This window comes from Pectinophora gossypiella, chromosome 9, assembly GCF_024362695.1.
Source record: "Pectinophora gossypiella chromosome 9, ilPecGoss1.1, whole genome shotgun sequence".
Classification (NCBI taxonomy): domain Eukaryota; kingdom Metazoa; phylum Arthropoda; class Insecta; order Lepidoptera; family Gelechiidae; genus Pectinophora; species Pectinophora gossypiella.
This window is the reverse complement of record NC_065412.1, coordinates 5,068,521-5,074,776: the sequence shown is the minus strand read 5'-3', so window position 1 is coordinate 5,074,776 and position 6,256 is coordinate 5,068,521.

The following is a 6,256-nucleotide window of genomic DNA, read 5'->3' as shown; positions in this document are numbered from 1 at the left end:
TAAAAAAAAAACACGTTTTAAACTCTGATTTCCGTTTTAAAATATTCCCCGGAAGTTTTTATTTAACGCCGCTACATGGAACGTATAAGTACGTTTTATTTATTATTACGAGTCAAGTATCTAAATAAATACTTATCTAAATAAACAGACAACAAAATCTAATTCCAAAAGCTCAGCGATTATTTTTGGCATGTATTGACAAATACGAGTATTTTACACACATTTTGATGTAATATCTGATAAAATAGGTAAGTACTTAAGTACCTGTTACTAACTAAACATTGTGTAAATCATTTTTCAACGGCATACAGTAAATAAAGGGACTTGAAAACTAAACATGGGTTTAGTAATATTTAACGATATGACGTTGGAGAAATTCTTGTAAATAAACAGCCTATATAGGTACGCCCCATGTATGTATCAGGGACGAGCATGCAAACTTACAAAAATCCTTTAATTTTCGTTAAAAATTCGAATAATTAATTATTATTCATTATTATGTGACCAACTGGTCAATTATTTTCGACAAAAGACCGAAATGGCGAACGAATTAAAAATAGCTATCTAATCGACTAGCTTGGTTTGAAAGCAGGACTATTTTTTATTTAGGTAGTAGGTACCTAGTCGGAAAGAGACTTCGGGAATATTTATTGTTCTGACAGCTGTCAATTTACCGAGCTATATTTAACGATGATGTGAATATTCGCAAACATGCATAAATGAAATAAGCCGTGGTAGCCCAGTGCGTAGAACGCTTGCCTTTCACTTTGAGGTCGCAAGTTCGAATCTAGCACAGGCCTAAACCAATGAATGAATCAATTATTGTTTTCAAATTCATGTTTGGCTCATATTATCACGTGCCCAGTTGTGATGGAAGACATCGTGAGAAGACCCACATTCCCGATAAATTCATTTTCGTCGAAATGTGACCTACTTAATTTGTATTTGGCTGGTTTTTCCTTCGCGGGTTGGAAGGTCAGACAGGCAGTCGCTTCTAAACGCCGGACCGGTCAGATCGTCAGGTTAGATAAGCGAACCCTGTGAAAAACGGGGTAATGCTAGGGGACGGGACAAAATCGGACATAGTTATGTTACCGGTGTTCCCGGTTTACATAGCAACATAGTTCCAATATTACGTCTGTTTGCAATAATATTGTGTAAGCAAGAATATGTGTACCTACGGCCAGTGAGATGGTCTTATCAGGTGTTGTTTTATAAAAGATACGAGTACATTAAGGCACCTGTCATCCGTGATTGATAACCGAGGCTGCTCCTGAAACGTGGAAACCGCCTTTGATGATTCACTCAGGGTCATGATGGCCTTGAAACCAAGACTGAAGTTCGGTATTTTAACAACAGATTGACTTAAACGGAGCTTTTGCACGAGACTTGCTCGAGACTTTACCAATATTATGTAATTCTAATTACCTATTCAATAAACATCCTATATACGCCCCATACTATATACGGTTCGCTAATTATTATTAATATAATATTTAGTAACTCTTGAAAGGCATTCGAATTCACAATAATTAATGTATTTAAATAATGAGTTAAAAATTACAATGAAACTAATTTATTCCTTCTACAGAAAATAACAGCTACTACGCGCGCATGAGCATTTTCCAACGTTAATGACCACCAAAATCGAAATTCAATGACACAAAACGAATCATAAAATGTTTAAAAGAGCTCCGCATTCATCAAATGTATCCCAAAAATCACTTTCATGAAATCGCTAACAATGTATTGAATGGCAATGGAGATCATCGGATTTCGGCCCAGAAGTCAAAGTGCCGGCCAAAAAATATTTTTGCTATATTCCGTTAGACCTTATCCGTCTGAGTATTTATTACTATGGCACCAAAGCTGTAGGGTCAATATCTTCAGTTTTATTCGAATTAAAAGAACTGTATTTTTCATACATTTTTGGTGAAAATGTAAAGTGCCGGCCAAGTAACAATAATGGTATATATCCTTAGAACTTATCTATCTGAGCATTTATTACTATGGCACCAAAGCCGTAGCGTCAATATTTCTGGTTTTATTCGAATTAAAAAATAAACTTGTATTTTTCATACATTTTGGTGAAAATGTGAAGTGCCGGCCAAGAAACAATATTGGTATATCTCGTTAAAACTTATCCCTTTGACCATTTATTATTATGGCACCAAACGTCTGTGACCATTATTTTGGCTTTTATTGGACTTTACGTTTTAGTTTCTAAGTGAAAAGTGCCGGTCAGCAAAAACACATGTCAAAACTATCGAGAAGATACCTGTAAACATTATTCACTATGACAATAAACGTGTATGACCATTCGTTTGGCTGTTGTTGGATTTTTAAAATCTCGATTTTTGTTTTATTTTGTTATAAAATAAAATATGACAGGCGCGTTATTTAAAGGATCGTCAGAATGTTTATTACTATGACATTAAACGTCTATGACCACTATTTTGAACTCAATTAGATTTCTCAAAAATCTGGAGTTTTCATAGATACCTACACTTTGGCGAAAAAAGTTTTATCTGGCGATAATGCAGGTAAAGGCGTAATATCGTGGTCGTCTTTGGACACATTTTTTATTAATCAAAAATAGGTTTTCGTTTGACCACTATCTCACCTGATGGTGATACACGCTTTAGAAGCTTATTTTTTTTAAGAAAAGTGAGGTACGATGATATGTCGGCCGACTAGCACCAGGACATTGTGATCGGCATACATGCAAAGTACAACTGCCCGACTCCTATCTTCCCTAACAGCTACTTCAGACGTCATGCCAAAATACGAGTTTCGTCACTAGATGGCAAGCTTATCTTTGGAGGGTGGTAACCATCTACGGTCAAGATGAATCAATACCATAATTCGACCTAAACTTAGGCCGTAACGTTGAGTCGAATGCAAAAACTACAGCCAACGTCGTATCTAAAATCAGATAGTGTTAATATAGAAGTTCACCTAACAACACACAAAACAAAAACACAAAGTATTTATCTGACTAATAACTAGTCATTGGGAAAGCTCTGCTTGTTGTCATTGTTAAAATGTATATCAAAAAAGATTTTTTTTTAAAGTCTAATAAAAGTCAAAGTCGATATTTGGTAATATAGTAAAAAAATACGTTTCAAGTCGTTTACCAAAAGATTTGACTTATTTTGTTTCGCTGGCTGACATTTTCCCATTTGAACCAAAACGGAAAGAGAGACGAATAAAAGTCAAAATAATGGTCCAAAATGTTTTGCGCCAGATTATTAAATGTTCTAAAGGTCCTTTGTAATCCGCCGTACCGCAAGTTTTGCCTAAAGCACTTTATTTTTAAACAAAACAAAAAAGAAATCAAGATTTTTAAAATACAATAAAAGGCAAACTAATGGTCATACACGTTTGGCGCTATAGAAAAAAATGTTAACAGGCATCTACTCGATACTCTCAACATGGTATTTTTGGTGGTCGGCACTTTTCACATTTGAACTAAAACGTAAATTCCAATAAAAGTCAAAATAATGGTCATAGATATTTGGTGTCATATTAAAAAATATTGAGAAGCAACTATTAGACAGATTTGACGTATTTTTTTCGATGGCCAGCATTTTAACATATTAACCAAAACGGAAAGTCCAATAAACGTCAAAATAATGGTCATAGAAGTTTGGCGCCATACTAATAAATGTTCTAACGGTCCTTTGTAATACGCCTGTATCCCTTTTATTCCCAACGGACATAATATTTTTTTTTACAAAATGTATGAAAAATCGAGATTTTTAAAATCCAATTAAAGCCAAACTAATGGTCATACACGTTTGGTGTCATAGTAAAAAATGTTCACAGCAATGTACTCGAAAGGTTCGACACATTTTTTTTCTCTGGCCGGCACTTTCGATTTTGGGCCGGCCAAAGTATGGAGAGCCGATGATCTCCTTTATGTGTTCCAATATATCAGCTTTGCGTCTGTCCATTCGTTTCCTGTCTCTCATTATTGAATTTTCATCGGTTCGGTTCACAAAGCCACTTTAATTAGTCGTGTAATGCAGACGCGATGCTCGTGGATGCGTCTTTTCCTCTATTATTCATTGTCTACTAAAGATACTACGGATTCTTATAGAAAAATAATATTCAAAAGGCAAACGTGTGAAAACATTGGCTATGATTTCATTGGACGTTCTCAGCATTCGTGTATCTTCAGTTATCTACAATCAATCAAGGAAGAAATTCTAAAACTTTAAAGACACACACGTTTATCGCCAAGGTAATGCTCATTCGATTTTCATTACATGCATGCGTTTTATTTCCTTTTTGAATTGTTTTATTTTGTTTGTCGGCCGTGCATGGTCACACGGTGGAAGTGAGAAGACTCGTGCTACCGGCAACCTTGCCTCATTTACTCCACCACTCATTGTATTAACTCTACAATGCTGTTTATCTTCTTCAAATAACTAGTCCGCATGTAAATTAATACCACAAATAGCTTGTATTTTATATTCTGACACAATAAAGTCTGAGTAAATCGTGAAATCAAACAATAATATGTTTTGAAGCGTAACTTCGCAGTGCTTGGTTCTATAGAAACTTGTTTAAGGAGAATAGGAATTGTAATAGTCGGTCATGGCACCGATATCAGTATGTTGATACATCTCAATTTTATCACGTATTTCTCAAGATACGGCACGTTAGTTCGATAAGATCTGTCTGTGAACTTGAAATATGTACAATGATTGAATGTACCTACGTTTGGTGAAGTATGTAATTTGTTTAATGGGTGTGGATTGCTACGTAATTATTACGTCAAGCGCTTGAGACATATACTTATTTTAGCTTAAATTCTAAGTGTTCCCGGGAAACTTTTCAAAATTTCAAAGGGCAAGCTTTCACACAACTTTTGAACCAGTGTCTCTTAGTTAATGTTTACGTATCCTCAACATAAAACTAAGCAAGAATCACATTAAATTACGGTAACATATCAATTGCAAAAACGTGTCAGAAGATTGGATTAAATCATGATACAAAACTTCTATTGCAACAAATCCGTGACATAGATTCCTATTTGCAAGGAATAACGATCTCATTTTACAAATCCTGGGGTGATTGTTATTTTATCGTCGACTGTTGGTAAGCCATCGGGTGGAGTCGAAGCAATAAGCGAGACAATCTGTTTGTTTGCGCTGGCGGGGCGGCCGGCCGGGAGATTGGTGGCGATTCCCTGGGACGCAATAAGCGTAATCTCAAGCGACTGCCTTGTTACACGACGTAGAAGTGGCTTCTCGAATATTGGTTTTTAAAGAAGATATTTTTATTTCTTTAGAAAAAAAATATCCTCTTCTCAAGCATAGCGGGTACGAAGCACTCTTCACAGTACGGCGCTGATTTTACCAGTGGGAAAAAACCAAAAAACCTCATCAGCATGACGTCGATGAATGACCTCACAACCCACTCAAGGCATTTAAATGCCATGATGCCTCGATAGCAACACTACGATTTTAATTTAGTTCAACATACATGGTATCTAACTATAGTAACGTATAAGTATCTCAAAAGATAGGTCAGTCTATAGAACACGCCTAGAGTAGGCAGATACCACGGTATTCCAGTTAACGTTACCGAAACATTGATATAAACAAATTTTATTATAAAATAAACTTTTCATGTAGTATCAATTAAAATTATTTTACAGAAAACTATTGATATACGCAACCGTTAGAGCAATTTAATGAGTCTCTTCTAGTAGTTTCTAAGTCGCTTACAGCGCAGGGCGGGCGGCGTGCGAGGGCGGCGCGCGCGCCCCAGTGCTTCCGACTCCGAACTCGCGACAACTACCGCCTGCCCACTACGAGGCTCTACCCTTCCAACCACCACCAACTTGTTACATCTTCTTACTGTATTCCAAGAAAACGTGCCATAAATCCAATATTTTCAATAGTGAAACATGGTGTAAAATTTTCAGGTTAAAAGTGAGTGCAAAGAAAAATTTGTTGCAGTTTTTTTGGATTTCTTTGCAGTGAAAGTGTTACTAATATTCGAAGTTTAAAAATAATTTGCTACGTGTTAAGTTTTTAAACAGTTTTTAACCAATAATAACAAAATTTATGTCGTCTACCTTTTTAAATAGAAATAAGCGTAACTATACTCAATTTTCGTAGTGAAAATTTTAATGGTGACATGATACATATACTAAGTATAATACGTGAACAGTACTTCGTTTCTGTAGCACAATCAATAAAAATCTACGTAAGCTAAAATGGCAAAATTTCTGCGCAATTCG